The sequence below is a fragment of the Prionailurus viverrinus genome, chromosome A1, assembly GCF_022837055.1.
Source record: "Prionailurus viverrinus isolate Anna chromosome A1, UM_Priviv_1.0, whole genome shotgun sequence".
NCBI classification, from domain to species: Eukaryota; Metazoa; Chordata; class Mammalia; order Carnivora; family Felidae; genus Prionailurus; species Prionailurus viverrinus.
Window position 1 is genome coordinate 109,603,133 of NC_062561.1, and position 23,474 is coordinate 109,626,606.

General features: G+C 37.3%; 1 pseudogene; it reads right to left on the reverse strand.

Moving 5' to 3' along the window:
* Nucleotides 1-1,710: 1,710 nt before the first annotated feature.
* Nucleotides 1,711-3,457, reverse strand: LOC125164235 (magnesium transporter NIPA2-like; annotated as a pseudogene).
* Between the last annotated feature and the right edge of the window lie 20,017 nt (nt 3,458-23,474).

Here is a 23,474-nt window from a genome sequence, read left to right on the forward strand (position 1 = left end):
TAGTTACTTCCGCATTAGTAGCAATTTGGTGCACGTGGCATGCGGGGTAGGAAGAAGAACCTTGAAGGGAGTCTTGGGGTGGGGACTGGAATTACCCTCTCAGTCCTGTCGGCCATCTTACAACATAATTATGTTAAGATTCCCTATCAGAATCACAAAGGGAGCTTATCCATAGGACAAGGCTGGCTTTTGCTTTCAACGTCTATGTGTTTTCCTCTGTGAAAGCTGTTCCTGGCAGCACCAAGAATATGGTTTCCCGTATTCCCGTAACCAGTGGGTCCATTCTGACTACAGAGAGAGTTGCCCTCAGACTATATTACAGGGACAACGTCTCATGAAGGTACAGGTTTAAAGAAACAGTCTTAGCTTAGAGCTAGCTCTTCCAGGAAGACTTCTCTGAATGTTCAGGTTGTATGCCTATTCACTGGGACTCAGGACCACTGCACACATATGTCCTTTAATGCTTTTCCAATTATTTAGAAAGTAGCTGTTCATATGCATGTCTCTCAAAAAAAAGAAAAACACTATGGTCTCTCTATGAGAACTGGTACTGTCTTCTCTGCTTTCCTAGCCCTAATTCCCAGGACAATAACCAGCACATGAAATCTGCTAAAGAACATTTGTTGTCTAGTTTCCTAATTTTGTCCCAAAGGACAAAATGTGTATCTTTTCTTTCTTTTTGGCTCAGCCACACCAGTGAACTGCGCTGGGCTAAAGTATTGGAGCTAACAGTAATAGACTCCAGTGCTCTTCATGTCAACAGAGAAGTGAGTGCCTCTCACCTGCAGAGAGGCAGAGGAACCTAGCACAAGAGGGGCCACAGGTGAGAGCAAAGGATTCTGTGTGGTTCTCTATTACTTTTTTTTTTAATGGTTTCAATTTTTCTTTTTATTATAACATGAGCTAAATTTAAGGAACTAATCTTTTGACTTTATTTCCCAGAGTTGTCAGAATATAAAAGTGACAATGTAACTCATGAAAATATACTGAAAAGTATAAGAGCTGATGTAAAATGGTAATCAAGGTTCCAGGTATCAAGGAATTAGAGTAAGTGAAGAATGAAATCAGTCAGGCTACTGCCTGAGAGACGCAGGATGCACTGGTTTAGCAAGGTGCCATCAAGGAATAGGAAAACATCAAATGTGTGGTGTTAAGTCATAGCATGAGAAAGATTTCCACTGGGCAACTCTCCACCATTTTTACTTTTGTAAATGAGTTATTCTTCATTTAATAACAGGATTCTCTTAAGCTAACATTTAAAAATTAAAATCATTTGTATAGGTAAGGTAAATCACAGTATAATGATTAGGAAAATTTTCTTCTTTTTTAAATCAAAAACCCTCCAAATGGTCAGGGATTGATGGAGTGGGGATGACAAATGTACATTTCAGATTGTCATCACCAATGAAAAAATAAAACATTTTTATGGACTTAAAACTGTCAATGCACTTAGATTTGGCAAAAGGAAAATTTAAAACACCTCTATATTAATACAAGGCCAATAGAAATTGGCCATGTAATGAGGTCATTTTAGTGAACTACCAACATGTAAACATAAGAAAAATAATTTCTTGGTCAATTTCAGTGAAACTTTAAAAAAGATTGTCTCTAGAGAACATTTGTTGAGAACAATGCTTTTTCAGTCACATTCTGATACTCAAATTCACTTTATAATCCAATTATAGATTCATCTTTTAATTGCACTAATTTTTAAAAAGCTGTGAGATTTCCATTTCTTCAGGAGATATTTTCATCACTGTGTTCTTCAATTCCACAGGTTAAGCTTCCTTCATTATTATTAAGAACTTCATACATGTTAGAGAGATTGCCATTCACTGCTTTTTTGTCTTTCAAAAAGACAAAGGGAGACTACCTAGAATAAAGCTGATATCTTTAGAGGCATGCAACAAGAATATTCCCACAATGATTGTAAAAGTACCATCAAAGTACCATCGACATCATTAATACGCATATCTTGCCACTTCTTAAAAAGACCAGCTAAACATGGGGCACCGGGGTGGCTCAGTTGGTTAAACGTCTGACTTTGGCTCAGGTCATGATTTTGTGGTTTGTAGGTTTGAGCCCCATGTCAGGTTCTGTGCTGACAGCTCAGAGCCTGAAGCCTGCTTCAGGTTCTGTGTTTCTCTCTATCTCTGCCCCTCCCCCACTCATGAGCGTGCGTGTGCACTCTCTCTCTCTCTCTCTTTCTCTCTCAAAAAAAAAAAAAAAAAAAGAATAGCTGAACCAGTTCAAACTGAGGTTGTAAAAAATATGTAATATACTGAAGTGAGAATGAAAGTAGTGAATATACCCAGGGCCCTGCCCAGGTAATTAATCTGTGTGCTCTCACAGACTATAAGGCTCAGCAGCAGAATCCTGGCCAGATGTCACAACACAGGCTTTCCAGCAAACATCTCTTTGATATCAAGGCTCAGGCCCTTAACACAGGACAACAAAAACACTCTGATTACAGAGCAGATTTCTATGTACACAAGAATGTTTGTCTGTCCATGGCAAGGTCCCACCTCAAAGATTAATATCAATGACACAATGACCACAAGGGTTGCAAAGACTACAAAACCTGGATCTCCCAGCTTATGAGACATTTCGTTTGAAGTCTTGATCTCCTCTTCTCTAGAGCATGAATGACCATAACTATAGATTCTAGAATACTTAGCAAACAACCAATTTTCCCATGAAAATTATGTCTTTCATTTAGAGTGGGTGTATGAAGAAAGGATGCACTTACTGGGATGCTGAGAGCTCCTAATGAAGTCACAAGGGTGGCTGGTGCAAAGGCATATGAAGCAAAGTTGGCCACCTCACCTGCTCCCATTGATAGCAATCCAGCCCACCACAATGATTCTTTAAGATATGCATGGCCACCTTGACCTGCTCTCTTGGAGCCTTTCCTGGCAACTTGCAGAAGACTGTTTTTTTGTTGTTGTTGGGTTTTTTTGTTTGTTTGTTTTTTCAAAATGAAACTCTTGCCAATGAAAATGCTGGAGCTCATAGCCAATCCCAGAACAGTGTAAAAGTTGTATTTTCCATGCCCCTGGATCACTTCATTCGTTACTGAAAAAGTTCTTATGAGTCACAATGATCACAAAACAGAGAAATGACTGGCGCTGGAGGCAGGATTATGCAGTCTTCAAATATGTAAGTTTAATATGGTCTCTCTTATGAAAAAAGGCTGAAAGAGGTTTTAGAGATGACTATTCACTCCCATTTTCTTATAAATAATACTCTTTACTCTCATTTAAAGTTTTAAACCCAGGCAGAGTAGCTCGAGCCCCAGTTGGAGGCTGGCCATGTGGCTTCCCCTCCACTATCTGGCCCTGATCACCTCCACTCACATGCCCACACAGGCTGCACAGGCCGCCCCCTCTTGAGCTCCCGCAGCCAGTGCCTTCCTTGCCATACAGGAGGAGGTGAGAGCATCTAGGGCTGCAGCCATGCGCACCTGGTCTCCTCCATGGGGGCGCACCGAGAGGGGAACCTGCCCCAGATGACATGCGACCCCTAACCCCTGTCTCAGGAACCAAGGGCAGTTCTCTATCACTTTCCATCCCAAGAAGTCATCTCAATTCTAGGTGCTGAAGGAAACATCATCACGTTAGGAGAAGGGGGTAAAGGCTTTTTTCTCTTCTGGGGTGTTATTCTAAAACAGTCCCTAAAGATTTATCTTTAATAATTTAGAGGCCCCATGAGAAGAAGACAAACCTTCCATATGAGCTCTGACCTTCTCCTGCCACTCGAAACACAGCTCAGAGGAGTAACATTTTGCCCTTACCAAAAAATAATCCAAATGAGGTTCAAAGAATCCTCCAATACCATAGTCACCAACCTGGCAGTAAACAAACAAACAAACCTAGTTAACCAACTAGGTGGACAACCCTCAAGGCAGTCTAGGAACTCTGTATTCCCAAGCCTGCACCTAAGTGAAGATACAATAAGCAGTTTATCCAGCACCTGCATCTAGATGAGGAAATTAAGGATCAAAGAGGATATGGAACTTATTCAAGGTCAGAAAGCTAGAAAGTAGCAAAGCTGTGATTCACACCCAGGCTTTCTAGTTCCTTAGCTCATGCTCTTAAACCCTCAGCCATTTGTGGACCCAGAGGGTAAAGGATGAGGCAACCAACAATCAGACTGGGTAGGTTTCTGTGGGAAGGCGCATAGAAGTGGGGCTCAGGACATTTCAAGGACAGTGTCCCCAAAATTGAGTATGGGAAGCTTCAGACTAGAGATAACCATGAACCAAATGCAAGATGGAAAATGGTGGGATGTCTGGGTGGCTCAGTCAGTTGAGTATCTGACTCCTGATTTCGGCTTCATGATTTCATGGTTGTGAGACTGAATCTAGCATCAGGCTCCACGTGCTGAACATGAAACCTTCTTGGGATTCTTTCTCTCCCTTTTATCTCTGCCCCTCCCCACATCTCTCTCAAAATAAATAAATAAAAAATTTTATGGGAAATGGCAAGAACAGGAGATTAGCAGAGAGATTGCCTACTCAGATGGACTCAGATAAGTCATACCTGGAGAAATTCTGCTGTTTCTTCTAACAACCCAGTGATCAGCTAACTCCTTTGATTTACTTGGACAATTACAGGCCCTTTGTCTTCTGTCAGAAATAACTGAACAGGGAAAATCGGGCAGAAGAGGAGGGCCTGAGGAAGAGAGAAAAGGGGACCAATGTGAGTCAGAAGAAGCAGGTGGGGTAGAAAATGAGGGGAGACATGGGGGTTCAGAGGTCATTCCTTCTGCAAACGCCACAATTGTCATTTTTGGCTGAGAAATGCCATATGAGAATCTTTAGAATCCTTACAATGTCAGCATTCACAGGGTCCTTTCCAACCTCTCATCTGATGACAATACTGAGATGATAATGTGAAATTAACTGCCCAAGTTTATAAAGCCAGTAAGTGGCAGAGCTGGGACTATAATTCAAGGTTTCAAATTTTTAGTCCTGTACCTTTTATGATGGTAATTAATAAGACCTCCCAAACTTTTTTTTTAAATTTGAATCCAAGTTAGTTAACATATACTGTAGTATTGGTTTCAGGAACAGAATTTAGTGATTCATCACTTACATATAACACCCAGTGCTCATCCCTGCAAGCGCCCTCCTTAATGCCCATCACCCATTTAGCCCATCCCCCCACCCAACACTCCTCCAGCAACCCTCAGTTTTTTCTCTGTATTTAAGAGTCTCTTATGGGCTGTCTCCCTCTCTGTGTTTATCTTATTTTTCCTTCCCTTCTCCTATGTTCATCTATTTTGTTTCTTAATTTCCACGTATGAGTGAAATCACATATTTGTCTTTCTCTGACTTACTCTGCTTAGCATAATACACTCTAGTTCCATCCATGTTGTTGCAAAAAGTAAAATTTCATTCTTTTTGATTGCTGAGTAATATTCCATTGTGTGTGTATACATACATATACACACACCACATCTGATGGATGAATGGATAATTCATCAGTTGATGGACATTTGGGCTCTTTCCATACTTTGGCTATTGTTGACATCTGCTATCGACATCTGAGTGCATGTCCCCTTTGAATCAGCACTCCTGTATCCTTTGGAAAAATACCTCGTAGTGCAAATGCTGGGTCATAGGGAGTTCTATTTTTACTTTTTTGAAGAACCTCCATACTGTTTTCCAGAGTGGCTGTACCAGTTTGCATTCTCACCAGCAGTGCAAAAGGGTCCCCTTTCCCTGCATCCTCCCCAACATCTGTTGTTGCCTGAGTTGTTAATTTTAGCCTTTTTGACAGGTGTGAAGTGGCATCTTATTGTGGTTTTGATTTGTATTTCCCTGATGATAAGTGACATTGAGCATCTTTTCATGTGTCTGTTAGCCATCTAGATGTCTTCTTCTTCTTTTTCTTAATGTTTATTTATTTTTGAGAGAGAGATAGAGAGGGGAGGAAGGGCAGAGAGAGAGGGAGACACAGAATCCAGAACAGGCTCCAGGCTCAGAGCTGTCAGCACAGAGCTTGATGCAGGGCTTGAACTCACGAACCCCAAGTTCATGACCTGAGCTGAAGTCAGATGCTTAACCAACTGAGCCACAAGTGCCCCAAGGATGTCTTCCTTAGAAAGGTGTCTATTCATGTCTTTTGACCATTTCTTCACTGAATTGTTTTTTGGGTACTAGTTTGATAACTTCTTTATAGATTTTGGGTACTAACCCTTTATCTGATATATCATTTGCAAATATTTTCTCCCATTCCATAGATTGCCTTTTAGTTTTGCTGACTGTTTCCTTTGCTGTGCAGAAGTCTTTATCTTGATGAGGTCCCAATAGTTATGTTTGCTTTTGTTTCCCTTGCCTCTGGAGACATGTCAAGTAAGAAGCTTGCTGCGGCTGAGGTCAAAGAGGTTGTTGCCTGTATTCTCCTCTAGGATTTTGATGGCTTCCTGTTTCACATTTAAGTCTTTCATCCATTTGGAATTTGGTTTTGTGTATGGTGTAAGAAAGTGGTCCAGTTTCATTCTTCTTCATGTCGCAATCCACTTTACCCAACACCATTTGCTGAAGAGACTGTCTTTATTCCATTGCATATTCTTGCCTCCTTTGCCAAAGATTAGTTGGCCATAACTTTGTGGGTCAATTTCTGGGTTTTCTATTCTGTTCCGTTGTTCTATGTGTCTGTTCTTATGCCAGTCTCATACTGTCTGGATGATGACAGCTTTGTAATACAGCTAGAAGTCTGGAATTGTGATGCCTCCAGATTTAGTTTTTTTTTTTGTTTGTTTTGTTTTTGTTTTTGTTTTCAGGATTGCTTTGGCTATTCAGGGTCTCTTCTGGTCCCATACATACACATTTTAGGATTATTTGTTCTAGCTTTGTGAAGAATGCTGGTGTCATTTTGATAGGAATTGCATTGAATATGTACATTGCTTTGAGTAGTATTGACATTTTAACAATATTTGTTCTTCCAATCCATCACCATGGAATCTTTTTCCATTTTTTGTGTCTTCTTCAATTTCTTTCATAAGCTTTCTATAGTTTTCAGGGTATAGTTCTTTTATCTGTTAGGTTTATTTCTAGGTATCTTAGATTTTTGGTGCAATTGTAAATGCGATCAATTCCTTGATTTCTCTTTCTGCTGCTTCATTACTGGTGTATAGAAACGTAACCTATCCTTCATTACTCTTTTAATGCCCATAGGATCACTAGTGATGGCCCTTTTTTGATTTCTGATTAGTAATTTGTATTTTCTTTTTTATTGATTGCCTGGCTAGAGGCTTATCAATTTTATTCATCTTTCCAAATAATAGGCTTGTGGCTTTGTTGATTTTCTCTATTGTTTTCCTGTTCAATTTCATTGATGTCTGCTCTAATTTTTATTATTATTTTTCTTAACTTCTGACTTAATTTGCTCTTATTTCTTTCCAGTTTCCTAGGATAGAAGCTGAGATTCTTGATTTTAGATTTTTCTTCTCTTGTAATATAAATATACATATATATGTGTGTGTGTATGTATATGTACATATATATATATATATATATATACACATATATATATATATATTCAGTGCTATAAACATCCCTCCAATCACTGCTTTTGCTGCATCAAATCTGATAAATTGTATTTTCATTAGATTAAAATTTCTAACTTTCTCAAGACTTCTACTTTGACCCATATGTTATTCAAAAGTGCATTGCTTAATCTCCAAATAATTTGGAATTTTCCAGTTTCTTTCTGTTGTTGATTTCTAGCTTAATTCTGTTGTGGTCGGAGAACATGCTTTGTATGACTTATATTCTTTTAAATTTGTTAAGATGTGTTTTAAGTCTGAAGATATGATCTATCTTGGTGAATGTTCCATGTGAGTTTGAGAAGAATATATATATGTAGCCTTTGTTGGATGAAGTATTCTATAAATGCCAATTAGATTGAACTTACTGATGGTGCTTTTCAGTTCAACTATGTCATTACTGATTCTCTGCTGGCTCCCTCTGTGAATTACTGATAGTGAAACATATTGAAGTGTCTAACAATAGTAGATATTTCTATTTCTCCTTTAAGTTCTATGAGTTTTTGCTTCATGAGTTTTGATACTATACTGTCAGGAGCACATACATTCAGATTTGTTCTGTCTTCTGGAAGAATAAGCTTATTATATAATGCCCTTATTTATCACTGGAATTATCTTTGCTCTGAAATCTGCTTTGTCTGAATTCAATAGAATGACTTCAGCTTCCTTTTGTTATTTTTTTTAAGTTTTTTTATTTATTTAAGTAGTCTCTACACCTCATGTGGGGCTTGAACCCACATCAACATCAAGAGTCACATGCTCTCCTGACTGAGCTAGCCAGGTATCCCCTTCAGCTTCTTTTTGATCAGTGTTAGCTTGGTATATCTTTTTCCAACATGTTACTTCTATTGTATATGTGTCTCTGTGTTTACAACAGGTTTCTTACAGACAATATGTGGTTGGGTCTGTTTTTTTTTTAATCCACTCTGATAGTATCTGTCTTTTAATTGGTGAATTTTGATCATTCTTATTTAAAGTGTTTTTTAATATAGTTGGATTAATACATACCATATTTGTTATTCTATTCATTGCCCTTATTCTTTGTTTCTTAGTCTTCTAATCTTTTTCTGCCTTCTCTGGTTTTAATTGAGCATTTTATATGATTCCATTTTTTATCTCCTGTTAACATGCCACATCTTCTAAAAAGAACTTTCAGTGGTTGCTTAAGAGTTTGCAACCAATTCAAGTCCACTTATAAGTAATGACCTACTGCTTCATGGTTGGTGCACATACCTCATAATGGAGTATTCCCAATTTTCCCCTTTCATCCCTTATAACATTTCTGTCATTCACTTCACTTATGCATAAACTATAATCACCTAATATATACTGCTGCTATTATTACTTTGAACAAACTTATCCGTTAGACCAGGTCTAAGATAGACAAGTAGAAGATTTTATTTTGGGGGGAAAAAGATTTTATTTCACCTTCATTAATTTCTCAAAGACCCTTTCTTTATAGAGACTCAAATTTCTAACTTATATCATTTTCCTTCTTTCTAAAGAACTTCTTTTAACATATCTTGCAAGGTAGGTCTGCCAGAAACAACTCACTCAATTTTTGTCTGATAAAGTCTTTATTTCACCTTACTATTTAAGGATAATTTCACTGGATACAGAATTCTAGTTTGGTTGTTTTTTTCTTTCAACACTTTAAATATTTTACTCCTTTCTCTTCTTGCTTACATAATTCTGAACAGAAATCTGATGTAATTTTTACCCTTAAAGCTCTGTAGTAAAGGTGGTTTTTTTCTCTATGGCACCACATAAGATTTTTTGTCTTTTATTCTGTGCAGTGTGAATGTGAAATGCCTAAGTGTAGAACTTTTGGTATTTTTCCTGCTTGGAATTCCCTGAGATCATTGGATCTGTGGTTTGGTATCTGACCTTACTTTCAGAAAATTCTAAGCCATTATTACCTGAAATATTTTTTCTCCTCATTTTGTTCTTTCTTATCTTTCTGCTGTTCTCACTGTGCATATGTTACTCCTTTTGTAATTTCCCCACAATTCTTACATATTATGTTTTTTACATAAATTTTCTCTTCAGTTTGGAAAATTTCTGTTAACACATCTTCAAATCTCATTGCTTCTTTGCTCAGCCCTTCCAATATCCTGATAAGCCCATTGAAACCTTTTTTCATTTCTGTTACAATACCTTTAGTTCTAGCATTTCTGTTTGAAACTTTCTTAGAAGTTCCAACTCTCTGCTTATATCATCCATCTGTTCTTGCATATTGTCCACTTTTTCCATCAAAACCCTTAGCATAAAGGAAAACCGGGGGAATTCAAGATGTTCACAGACAGCATTAATGATCCAAACATAGACTCAGAAATCTAGAATGCCACACACATGTACAGTACTGTGTATAATACCAAGAAAGACCTAAGTAGGCCCTAATTTCTCATGTCCCACAGTCCTTGAGTCTCTGAACAGGCCAGATGTGAAAGTTAAGGCAGAATTGTAAACTGCCTTCCAGAATATTGAAGGTGTGCCCTGACACCCACACAAGTCCCTCAGAAAAGGCTGAGAGACTTTTGGTTCCAGATATCTAAGTAAATACTGGTCTAACAATTAGCTGACCTGCAAACTAACCAAGCAGAGATGTAAGAGGCCACACAAGAAAATAAATACATACAATATAGAATGACACTGTGAAAGTCACTACACAAACAGCACAAACAACAACAAACACTGGGAATGGGATGAGGGGGAATCTAATTTCCAGAGTTCCCATACTACAAGATTATAAATTTCCAATTTCACACCCTAAAAATACAAAAAATGCAAAGAAACATGAACATATGGTTCTTACACAGAAGAAAAGCAGTCTGCAAGCCCATAACTGGACTTAGTTAATAAGAATTTTTAAGAAATATTTATTTATTTTTGAGAGAGAGAAAGAGAGACAGAGACAGAGAGGCACAGAGAGAGAGACAGAGAGAGAGAATGAGTGGGGGAGTGGCAGAGACAGAGGGACCAAATCCAAAGCGACTCCAGGCTCTTAGCTTTCAGCACAGAGCCCAACACAGGGCTCAAATCCACGAACCACAAGATCATGACATGGGCCAAAGTTGGATGCTCAACCGACTGAGCCACCCAGGTATCCCAATTAATAAGACTTTAAGCCAGCTATTATAGTAAATATTTTCAAAGAATTACAGGCAACCATGTCTAAAATGCTAAAAGGAACACACACGCACACACACACACACACACACACACACACACACACACACAATAATGATACCTTACCAAAGAAAGAATATCAATAAAAAGAGTAAAAGTATAAAAAAAGAACCAATAGCAACTCTGGAGTTGAAAAATAAAAGAACTGCAATATAAAATTCACTAGCAGATTTGAACTGGCACAAAAAAGAATCACTAAGGGGCGCCTGGGTGGCTCAGTCAGTTAAGCATCCAACTCTTGATTTCAGCTCAGGTCATGATCTCTCAGTTTCTGGGTTTGAGCCCTGCACTGCAGTCTGCACTGACAGTGTGCAGCCTGCTTGGGATTCTTTCCCTCTCTCTCTCTGCCCCCTGATAATGTGCTCTCTCTCTCTCAAGAATAAATAGATAAATTTTAAAAAATCACTGAACCTGTAGACAGGTCAAATAAGATTACCCAGTATACAGAAGAGAGAGGAAAACAATGAATAAAAACAAGAGAGTCTGAGGTAAAAGGGAGTAGGATACTGAAGTAAGAAAAGCCAGGAATCTCTCTCTACCTAAACAATAATTGCACTGCCAGAAGTTGTCTGAAGTGACTGCTGAAAGTGTGCAGCTTCCTGGGGAATGCTTGTTTGGTAAACTGCAGTTATTATCATTTGATATCAGATCTCAGTAGAGTTTCAGCTACCCATCCCTGTGGCAACCCATATTTCTGCATGGCTGAAGCCAGAGTGGGTAATAAAGACTTTATCCTCCAAATATCAAGATTCTCAGTTCTGAATGAAGACTACTATTTCTGATTGCTGCCAGAGGCTCGCTGGCATTGTTCCAATCCACATGAGCTATAGCAGTGTCCTGAAGATTTAAAGAAGCGTATCTATTTTTACAACATAAAAAAAACTGCACAGAATTAAGAGTAGGGGAACCCTATGCTTGACTCGTCTCTCAAACACAGCTAGGTAAATACCAAACCATTTTCAACACCCAAGAAATTTATCTGAGGACTGAGAAAACAAACTGTATATGAAGAAGGAGAAAAATAGCCACATCATGGAAAGTAGGAGGTGCAAAGAGTTGATTTGGTGGAGAAAAGATGTGCAGGTGCTGTAGAATGGAGGGAGCCCTATGCACAGAGAGAGGAGAAAGAGAATACAGTGTTCAGGGTATGACACAAGAAAAATACTTCCCCAAAACCAATGACTGGGAAAAAGAAAGGGGAATGATTATCACAAATTTTTAAAAGCAGTGGAGCTCAACGTCTAAAGTTTTAAAAGTTCCCACCATTGCTGGGGTTGGGCCAGGTGGGCTTAGCAATGCTCCTGTGGAGAAGGAGGGCTGAGGCCTGGGAAGGCAGCATGGTTTAAAGATCCCCTGGATCACCATGAGGGAGACAGTTTCCCTTCTTGGAGTGCATTTAGAAAAGCTGGCATTGCCCCTCAGGGGACAAGAGACAGTGGGCACCATTTACTAGCCCAATAACTAGCAAAGCAGTAGAGGCACCTGCTGAAGGCATGTAACCTGAAGCCAGCTTTTGGCTGTGCTTTACCACAAACTCCAAACCCCTACATAGTCGTACAACTGCTTTTCTGGGGCAAACTGGCACCAGCCACAAAATGGCAAGATCCTCCCACAGAGGATCAGTGTGGGCCCATGCCATGCCGAGTCCCTAAAATTTGGAATTTTAAAACCCAACTGTGCGCCTGAAATAAAGCACAGGATCACTGTGCTGCCAGGTAGAGATGTCTGGGACACAGACAGGATGAAGGCAGGGCTCTGATGGAAGCCTGGAAAGCAAGAGGGAAGATTGTTTGCTCTTCTGTGAGGGAAGAGGGCTTCTGTGAGGGCTTCCTGAACAGCAGCAGGCACAAACTCCCCTCTCTGGGGAGGAGAGACCAGGGTGATGCCATTTCCCCCCATCAATCAGCATAGACAGACTTCTCTGAGCAACACAGCTCCCTTAGTCAGGGGGAGAAGCCACTTACATCAAGCTCTGTCCACATGGGTCCTGCAGGTGCATCTTTACTAGGGCAAGTCAGCTGGAGACCCAGCACAGCAGTCCCCTCCCCCAGAAGACTAGCACACATCCTTTGCACACACCAAGTCTACTGATCATAGTGTTCTGCAAAGCTTCAGCTCTAGAGGAAATAGGATCTAGCCTCTTTAACCAGCAGACCAAAACACAACTAGTTAGAACTTGCCACACAGTGGACAAGGTCCAAACACTCTGCATTGCAGGCAAGGAGAAACTTCAGAGCACTGACCTGAGGGAAAGAGCAGGCAAAGCAGAACACAGGGCACATTGTGAAATACTTTCTGAAGCGCCAGACTGTGGACAGTATTGGACTTCTTCTTAATATAGCCATTACTTTCAGGAACAGGAAATATAACAGGCTTTCCTAAGAGCAACAACGAAAAAAGTGACCTACAGAAAATGACAAGACAAAGGAATTCACTCTCCAAAAAAGAACAGGAAGAGGTCACAGCCAGGAATCTAATCAAAACAGAGAGAAGTAATATGCCTGAATCAGAATTTTAAAACAAAAGTCATAAGGATACTAGCTGGGTTTGAGAAAAGCATAGAAGACATAGAGCATCTCTTACTGCAGAGATTAAAGAAACTCAAAACTAGTCAGGCTGAAATTAAAAAAATGATATATAACCGAGAAACAAAAACAACTATATGCAATGACAACAAGGATGGATGAACAAGAGGAATGAATCAATGATATACAAGATAAAATTATGTAAAATAATGAAGCTGAAAAGAAGAAGGAGAGAAAAGTATTAGATCACAAATGTAGATTTAAGGAACTCAGCAACTCCATAAAGCATAAGATTCATATCTTATATGAATATCTTATATCTGATATGATAGATTAATATCAAAGGAGCTTCAGAGGAAGACAGGGATAAAAGGGCAGAATGTTTATTTGAGCATATTATAGCTGAAAACTTCCCTGATCTGGAAAAGGAAACAGTCATCCAAATCCAGGAAGCACAGACAACTCCCATAAAATTCAACAAAAGCCAGCCAACACCAAGACATATCAAAGTAAAATACAAAAAATACAGGGATAAGGAAAGAATACTGAAAGTAGCAAGGGAAAGGAAATCCCTATCTTACAAGGGAAGACAAATCAGGTTAGCAGCAGACCTACCAACAGAATCTGTGCAGGGCAGAAGTGAGTGACATGATATATTCAACATGTTGAATGGAAAAAATGTGCAGCTAAGTACACTTTATCTAGCAAGACTGTCATTCAGAATAGAAGGAGAGAGAGTTTCCCAGACAAACAAAAACTAAAGGAGTTCATGACCACTAAACCAGCCCTGCAAGAAATGTTAGAGTGGACCTGTTCAGTGGGAAATTTAAAAAAAAAAAAAAAAAAAGGACTAGAAAGGAACAGAGAAAATCTTCAGAAAGAGTGACTTTACAATTAATATAATGCCACTCAATGCTTATCTAGCTATAATTAGTCTGAATGTAAATGGACTAAGTACTCCAATCAAAAGACATAGGGTGTCAGAATGGATTTTAAAAAAAGGACTCATCTATACACTTCCTATAAGAAATTAATTTAATTTAATTTTATTTTATTTTATTTTATTTATTTATTTATTTATTTATTTATTTATTTATTTATTTAAATTCAAGTTAGTTAACAGTGTGATCTTGGCCTCAGGAGTAGAACCCGATGGTTCATCTCTTATGTATGGCACCCAGTGCTCATCCTGAAAAGTGCCCTTCTTAATACCCATCACCCATTTAACCCATCCCCCACTGCCCCCCTCCAGCAACCCTGAGTTTATTCTCTGTCTTTAAGAGTCTCTTGTGGCTTGCCTCCTTCTCTGTTTTTTTTTTTTAATATATGAAATTTATTGTCAACTTGGTTTCCATACAACACCCAGTGCTCATCCCAAAAGGTGCCCTCCTCAATACCCATCACCCACCCTCCCCTCCCTCCCACCCCCCATCAACCCTCAGTTTGTTCTCAGTTTTTAACAGTAAGAGATTCATTTTAGACCTAAAGACACCTCCAGGTTGAAAGGGAGTGGAGACCCATCTATCATGCTAACGGCTGTCAAAATAGAGCTAGAGTAGCCATACTTATATCAGACAAAATTACATTTTAAAACAAAGATTATAACTAAAGATGATGAAGGGCATTATTTCATAATTAAGGGGACTATCCAACAAGATCTAATAACTGTAAATATTTATGCCCCCAACTTGAAGGTACCCAAATATATAAATCAATTAACAACAAACATAAAGAAACTCATTGATAATAATATAATAATACTAGGGGACTTTAACACCCCACTTACAACAATTGAGGATCATCTAAGCAGAAAGTCAACAAGGCAACAGCGGCTTTGAATGACACACTGGACCAGATGGACTTAATCGATATATTTAGAACATTTCTTCTTAAAGCAGCAGAATACACATTCTTTTTAAGTGCATTCTGGAACATTCTCCAGAATAGATCACATATTGGATCACAAATCAGACCTGAGCAATTCAAAAAAGACTGAGATCATACCATGCATATTTTCAGACCACAACTCTATGAAACTTGAAGTCAGGCACAAGAAAAAAAAATTGGAAATACCACAGATATACGGGGCTTAAAGAAAATTCTACTAAAGAATGAATGGGTTAGCCAGGAAATTAAAGAATAAAAAAGAATACATGGAAGCAAATGAAAATGAAAACACGACAGTCCAAAACCTTCAAGATGCAGCAAAGGTGGTCATAAAAAGAAAGTATATAGCCTGGTGTGAAGCCTACCTCAAGAAGTAAGAAAGGTCTCAAATACAAAACCTAACTTTACAACTAAAGGAGCTAGAAAAGGAACAGCAAACAAAGCCTAAAACCAGAATAAGAAGGGAAATAATAAAGATTAGAGCAGAAATAAATAAATAATAAATAAATTAGAGCAAACAAACAAAAATGAAACTAAAAATTGGTTCTTTGAAGGAATAAACAAAATTGATAAACCCCTAGCCATACTTCTCAAAAAGAAAAGAGAAAGGACCCAAATAGACAAAATCATGAATGAAAGAGGGGAGGTCACAACCAACACCACAGAAATACAAACAATTATAAGAGAATACTATGAAAAATTATATGTCAACAAACTGGGAAACCTGGAAGAAATGGACAAACTCCTAGAAATTCACATACTACCAAAACTGAAACAGGAAGAAATAGAAAATTTGAACAGACCCATAACCAGAAAAGAAACTGAATCAGTAATCAAATATTTCCCAACAAAAAAACTCCAGGGCCAGATGACTTCCCAAGAGAATTCTACCAGACATTTAAAGAGTTAATACCTATCCTTCTCGGGGCGCCTGGATGGCGCCGTTGGTTAAGCGTCCGACTTCAGCCAGGTCACGATCTTGCAGTCCATGAGTTCGAGCCCCGCGTCAGGCTCTGGGCTGATGGCTCAGAGCCTGGAGCCTGTTTCCGATTCTGTGTCTCCCTCTCTCTCTGCCCCTCCCCCGTTCATGCTCTGTCTCTCTCTGTCCCAAAAATAAATAAACGTTGAAAAAAAAAAAAGTTTATAAAAAAAAAATACCTATCCTTCTCAAAATTTTCCAAAAAAATAGAAATAGAAGGAAAACTTCCAAACTCCTTCTACAAAGCCAGTGTTACCTTGATTCCAAAACCAAACAACGACCCCACTAAAAAAGAGAATTCTAAACAAGATATTAGCAAGTTGAATTCAACAGTATATTATAAGAATTATTCAACACGATCAAGTGGGATTTATTCCTGGGCTGCAGGACTGGTTCAAAATTCATAAATCAATCAATTTGATACCTCACACTAATAAAATAAAGGACAAGAGCCATATGATCCTGTCAATAGATGCACAAAAAGCATTTGACAAAATGCAGAATTCATTCTTGATTTAAAAAAAAAAACAACCCCGCAACAAAGTAGAGACAGGGGGAACATATCTCAACATGATAAAGGCCATATATGAAAGACCCACAGTTGATATAATCTTCAAAGGGGAAAAACTGAGGGTTTTCCTCTATGGTCAGAAACAAGACATATATGTCCACTCTCATCAGTGTTATTTAACATAGTCCTGGAAGGCCTACCCTCAGCAATGAAGCAAAAAGAAATAAAAAGCATCCAGATTGGCAACAAAAATTTCACTATTTGCAGATGACATGATACTCTATACAGAAAACCCAAAAGACTCTACCAAAAAACTACTAGAATTGATACATGAATTCAGCATAGTCACAGGATATAAAATCAATGTACAGAAGTATGTTGCATTTCTATACACCAATAATGAAGCAGCAGAAAGAGAAATCAAAGGTGTGCCTGGGTGGCTCAGTCAGTTAAGCATCCAACTCCTCATTTCAGCTCATGTCATGATCTCACTGTTTTTGGATTCAAACCCAGGTCGGGCTCTGTGCTCTCCCTCTCTTTCTGCCTCTCCCCTTCTCACAATCTCTATCCTTCTTTCTCTCTCAAAAATAAATACTTGGGGGGAAAAAAAAGAGAAATCGAGGAATCAATCCCATTTACAACTGCACCAAAAACGATGAGATACTAGGAATAAAACTAGCCAAAAAGGTAAAAGATCTATACTCTGAAAAATATAGAACACTTATGAAAGAAATTGAAGAGGACATGAAGAAATGGAAAAACATTCCATGCTCATGGATTAGAAGAACAAATATTGTTAAAATGTCTATACTACCCAAAGCTATCTACACATTTAATGCAATCCCAATTAAAATACCACCAGATTATTTCACAGAGCTAGAACAAACAATCCTAAAATTTGTATGGAACCATAAAAGACAGTAAATAGCCAAAGCAATTCCCAAAAAAGAAAACCAAAGCTGGAGGCATCAAAATTCCACACTTCTAGATGTATCACAAAGCTGTAATCATTAAGACAGTATGGGACTGTCATAGATCAATGGAACAGAATAGAAAACCCAGAAATGGACCCACAAAGGTATGGCCAGCTAATATTTGACAAAGGAGGCAAGAATATGCAATGGAAGAAAAGACAGTCTGTTCAGCAAATGGTGTTGGGAAAACTGGATTGCAACATGAAGAAGAATGAAACTAGACCACTTTCTTACACCATACACAAAAAAAAAATTCCAAACGGATGAAAGACTTTTGTGTGAGACAGGAAGCCATCAAAATCCTAGAAGAGAACACAGGCAACAACCTCTCTGACCTCAGCCAGAGCAACTTCTTACTAGACATATTGCCAGATTCAAGAGAAATAAAAGCAAACATGAACTACTGTGACTTCATCAAGATAAAAATCTTCTGCACAGCGAAGACAACAATCCACAGAACTAAAAGACAACCTATGGAATGGAAGAAGATATATGCAAATGACATATATGATAAAGAGTTAGTATCCAAAATCTATAAAGAAGTTATCAAACTCAACATCCAAAAAATAAATAATCCAATTAAGAAAGGAATAGAAGACATGAATAGACATTTTTTCCAAAGACGTCCAGATGGCTAACAGGCACATGAAAAGATGTTCAACATCACTCATCACCAGGGAAATACAAATCAAAACTATGATACCACCTCAGAGCTGTCAAAAAGGCTAAAATTAACAACATAGGAAACAGATGTTGGTGAGGAAGCAGAGAAAGGGGAACACTCTTACGCTTTTGGTAGAAATGCAAAATGGTGCAGCCACTCTGGAAAACAGTAGGGAAGGGCCTCAAAAAGTTAAAATACAACTACCCTATGGCCCAGCAATTGCACCACTAGGTATTTGCCCAAAGACAAAACTGATTCATAGAGCACAAACACCCCAATGTTTATAGCAGCATTATCAACAATAGCCAAACTATGGAAAGAGCCCAAACGTCCACTGACTGATGAAAGGGAATGGATAGATAGATATATAGATAGATCTATCTATATATATGTATATATATGTATATGTATATGTATATCTATAGCTATATTATAGAATATTACTCAGCCATCAAAAAGAATGAAATCATGCCATATGCAACAATGTGGATGGAACTAGAGTGTATTATGCCAAGCAAAATAACTCAGAGAAAGACAAATACTGTATGATTTCATTCATATGTGGAATTTAAGAAACAAAACAGATGAACATAGGGGAAGGGGGAAAAATAAAAGAGAGAGAGAAGCAAACCATAAAAGACTCTTAATGATATAGAACAAACCGAGGGTTGATGGAGGGAGGGGGATGGGAGATAGTCTAAATGGGTGATGGGTATTAAGGAGGGCACTTGTGTGACGAGCACCAGATGTTATTTGTAAGTGATGAATCACTAAATTCTACAATTGAAGCCAATTTTACCATATATGGTTACTAAGTAGAATTTAAATAAAAACTTGAAATTAAAAAAAAAAGCTATATATTTGATGGAATTTAGAAAGGCATTATGCATGCCAGAAAAAGACACAGACTCAGAAAAGACTATAAGAAGAGCTTAAGTTTTCATCTTAGGCTGCTCCCCAGAACAGAGATACCTTACAATAACAACAACAAAATATTCAAATCCTGGGGTAAAGAGAGAATCTTGTTTCCAGAATTACATTATAAAATTCATAAATCCATTTTAAACAAAGAAAACAAAGGCATACAAAGAAATACTAAAGTGTATCCCATTCAAAAGAACAAAATAAATCAACACATACTGTATCTAAAGAAATCCAGATAAGAAAAAGACTTAAAATTCTCTTTAAGATGCTCAAAAGGCTAAATGAAGACATGAAAAAGGACAGGAAATGATGTATGAACAAAGTGAGAATGGCAATAAATAGGAAGATGTTACAAAAATGAGCCCCAAAGAAATTATGGAGTTGAAAGTACAATAACTGAATACAAGAGGGGTTGGGGCCCCTGGGTGGCCCAGTCAGTTGAACGTCCAACTCTGGCTTAGGTAATGATCTTGCGGTCCATGAGTTTGAGCTCTGTGACGGGCTCGGTGCTGACAGCTCAAAGCCTGGAGCCTGCTTTGGATTCTGTGTTTCCCTCTGTCTGCCCTCCCCAGCGCTCTCTCTCTCTCTCTCTCTCTCTCTCTATCTCTATCTCTCAAAGGTAAATAAACATTAAAAAAAAAATACTAGAGAGGTTTAAAGGATTTGAGCAAGCAGAAAAAACTAACCTTTAAATCCAAATAAGTTAGAGTAGACTAAGAAAGACAATATACATCAATTAAAGGTTTAAAACATCAAGAATATATAACAGTTATAAACATTTACACAGCTCATAAGAGATCCTCAAAATATATGAAGCAACAATTGACAAAACAGAAGGGCAAAATGGACAGTTCTAAAAAAAAATAGCTGGAGACTTCAATATCCCATTTTCAATAATGGATAGATCAAACAAAGAAGATGAGTAAGGAAATAGAGAACTTGAACAACAAAATTAACCAACTAGACCTAAGAGACATGTACAGAACAATCCTTCCAACAATAGAATACTTAAGTGGACATTCTTCTCAAGCAAAGATCATATGTTAGGCCACAAAATAAATCACACTAGATTTTAAAGGACAGAGATCATAAAAAAAAAAAAATCTCCTCTGACTAGAAAAGGATAAAGTTAGAAATCAGTAATAGAAGGCAAAATGGATAATTCACAAATATGGAGAAATTAACAACACACTTTTAAACAATCAATTGGTGAAAGAAGATATCAGAAGAGAAAGTAGAAAATAGAGAGAAATGAACATGCAATATAACAAAACTTGTAAAATGCAATGAAAACAGTGGTAAAAGAAAATTTTACATCTATCAATGCTTACATGAGAAAAGAAAGATCTCAAATTGACAACCTGATTTACAACTTAAGGAACTAGAAGAAGAACAAATTAAACCAAATGATAGCAGAAGGAAGGAAGTAAAGGTTAGATCATAAACAAACAAAATAGAGAACAGAAAAACAATGGAGAAAATCAATAAAACCAAAAGTTGGTTCCTTGAAAGCATTAACAAAAGTGACAAAGGAAAAGAGACAGGATGCAAATAACCAAAATCAGAAATGAATGTGGCAATATTACTACCAACTTTCAGAGACAAAAAGGAGCATAAGAGAATTCTGTGACAATGGTATACCAACAAATTAGATAACTTATAAGAAAGGAGCAAATTTCTTGAAACACAAAAATTACCTAAACTGACACAAAGAAATGGAAAATTTCAACAGACCTATAACAGGTATAAAGATTAAAGCAGTAATCAAAAACCTTTCAATGAAGAAAAGTCCTAGAGAGAATAGCTTCACTGGTGAATTTTACCAAACATTTAAGGAAGAATAAATACCAATCCTTCTTAAACTGTTCAAAAAAACTGAAGTGAAGGGAACACTTCCTAACTCATTCTATGAAGCCAGCATTACCCTGATACCAAAGCCAGATAAAGACATTACAAGAAGAATATTCAAGACCAATATCTCTTATGAATACAGATGCAAAGTGGCACCTGGGTAGCTCAGTCAGTTAAGCATCTGACTCTTGACTTCAGCTCAGGTCATGATCTCACAGTTCGTGAGTACAAGCCCTGCATTGGGCTCTCTCTCAAAATAAACAAATAAACTTAAACAAAATGAACATAGATGTAAAAATCTTCAACAAAATATTAGCAAATCAAATCCAACAACATGTTAAAAAGATTATTCACATTAAAGTGTCATTTATTCCATGAACACAATTGTGGATTATAACAAGAAACCTAATCATTACAATATATCACATTAATACAACAAAGAGGAAAAAACATATGACCACCTCAAAAGATGCAGAAAAATCATTCAACATAATCCAGCACCCTTTTATTATTAAAAAAAACCCTCTCATAAAACTAGGAATACAGTAAAAATTCCTCAACACCATAAAAGATATTTAGGAAAAACCCACAGCTAACATCATATTTATTGGTGAAAGACTGAAAGCTTTACCCCTTAAGATCCAAAACAAGAGAAGTGTGCCCACTTTCACCACTACTAGTCAATATTGTACTGGAAGTTCTAGCTACAGCCATTAAACAACTAAAAGAAATTAAATGCATCTAAATTGGAAAGGAAGAAGTAAAACAATCTTTATTCACAGATGACATGACCCTATATAGAAAATCTTTAAAAATCCACAAAGAAAAATAGTCATGCTAATAAACTATCAGCAAAGTTGTTGGGTACAAGATAAATACACAAAAAGCTAGTGATTCTGTATACCACCAAGGAGCTATCTTAAAACTATATTAAGAAAGCAATTCCCTTTATAAGAATCTAAAAGAATTAAATATTTAGGAATTAATCTAACCAAGGAGGTGAAAGACTTGTATACTAAAAACTAGAAAGCATTACTAAAAGAATATAAAATGGACCTAAATAAATGGAGCAGATATCCCATGTTGATGGAAACGAAGACTTAAGTCATTTTTCATATGTCAGTACTATCAAATGGTGTTCCATTTATGCAAGATAAAAAGCTTTCTGGAGACTGATTACATAAATGTGACCTAACTAATATTACCGAACTGTATGATTAAAAATGGTAAGGATGGTAAATTTTGTTTTATGTATATATATATGTTATATATATTTCACCACAACTAAAAATTAAAACAACACATGTAACTGGAGTAAGGATACACACATAAACCAATGGAATAGTATAGAAATCCCAGAAATAAAACCTTACATATATGGTCAACTGATTTTCAACAAGAATAGTCTTTTTTTTTTTTCTAAGTAGGCTCCACATCCAGCACAGAGCCCAACACAGAGCCCAATGCAGGGCTTGATCTCACAATCCTGAGATCAAGAGTCAGATGCTTAACTGACTGAGCCACCCAACCATCCCAAGGAAAGGATAGTCTTAAGAATGAATGCTGTTGGGACACCTGGCCAGCTCAGTTGGTAAAACATAAGACTGTTGACCTTGGGGTTGTGAATTTGAGCCCCACACTGGGTATAGAGATTTCTTTAAAATAATTTTTAAAAAATGAATGCTAGGAAAACTGGATATCCCATGCAACAGAATGAAATTAGATGCTTACCCTACGTCATATATAAAAATTAACTCCAAATCCAATAAGTTTAATCCCTTAAGTTTAGTCAAAGTTCTAAATTTAAGAGCTAAAACTATAAAAACTCAGTAAAAAACACTGGAGAAAATATTCATGACACTGGATTTGGCAACAATTTCATGGATATAACCAAAGGACTGACAATAACAACAACAAAAAACCCAGTTTCATTAAAATTAAGATTTTCTTGCATCAAAGGATACTATCAAGAAGGTGAGGAGACAAAATAATGATTGAGAGAAAATATTTAAAAACTATATATCTGGTAAGGGATTAATATTCAGAAAATATAAAAATTCCTGACACTCAACAACAACAAAGCAAACAATATAATTAAAGATGGGCAAAAGACTTGAACAAACATTTCTCTAAAGAAGATATACAAATGGCAAACAAGTACATGAAAAGGTACCCAATATCATTAGTCATTAGGGAAATGCAAATCAAAACCAAAACAAGATACTACTTCACACTTACTAGGATGGCCAAAATCAAAAATGAAAGATAAAAAGTGTTGGCAAGGATGTAGAGGAATTGGAACCTCCTGCACTGCAGGTGGAAAAATAAAGTGGTGCAGCCCCGGTAGAAAACAGTTTCTCAAGAAGTTAAATGTAAGACTACCATTTGACCCATATGACCCAGGAATTATAATTCC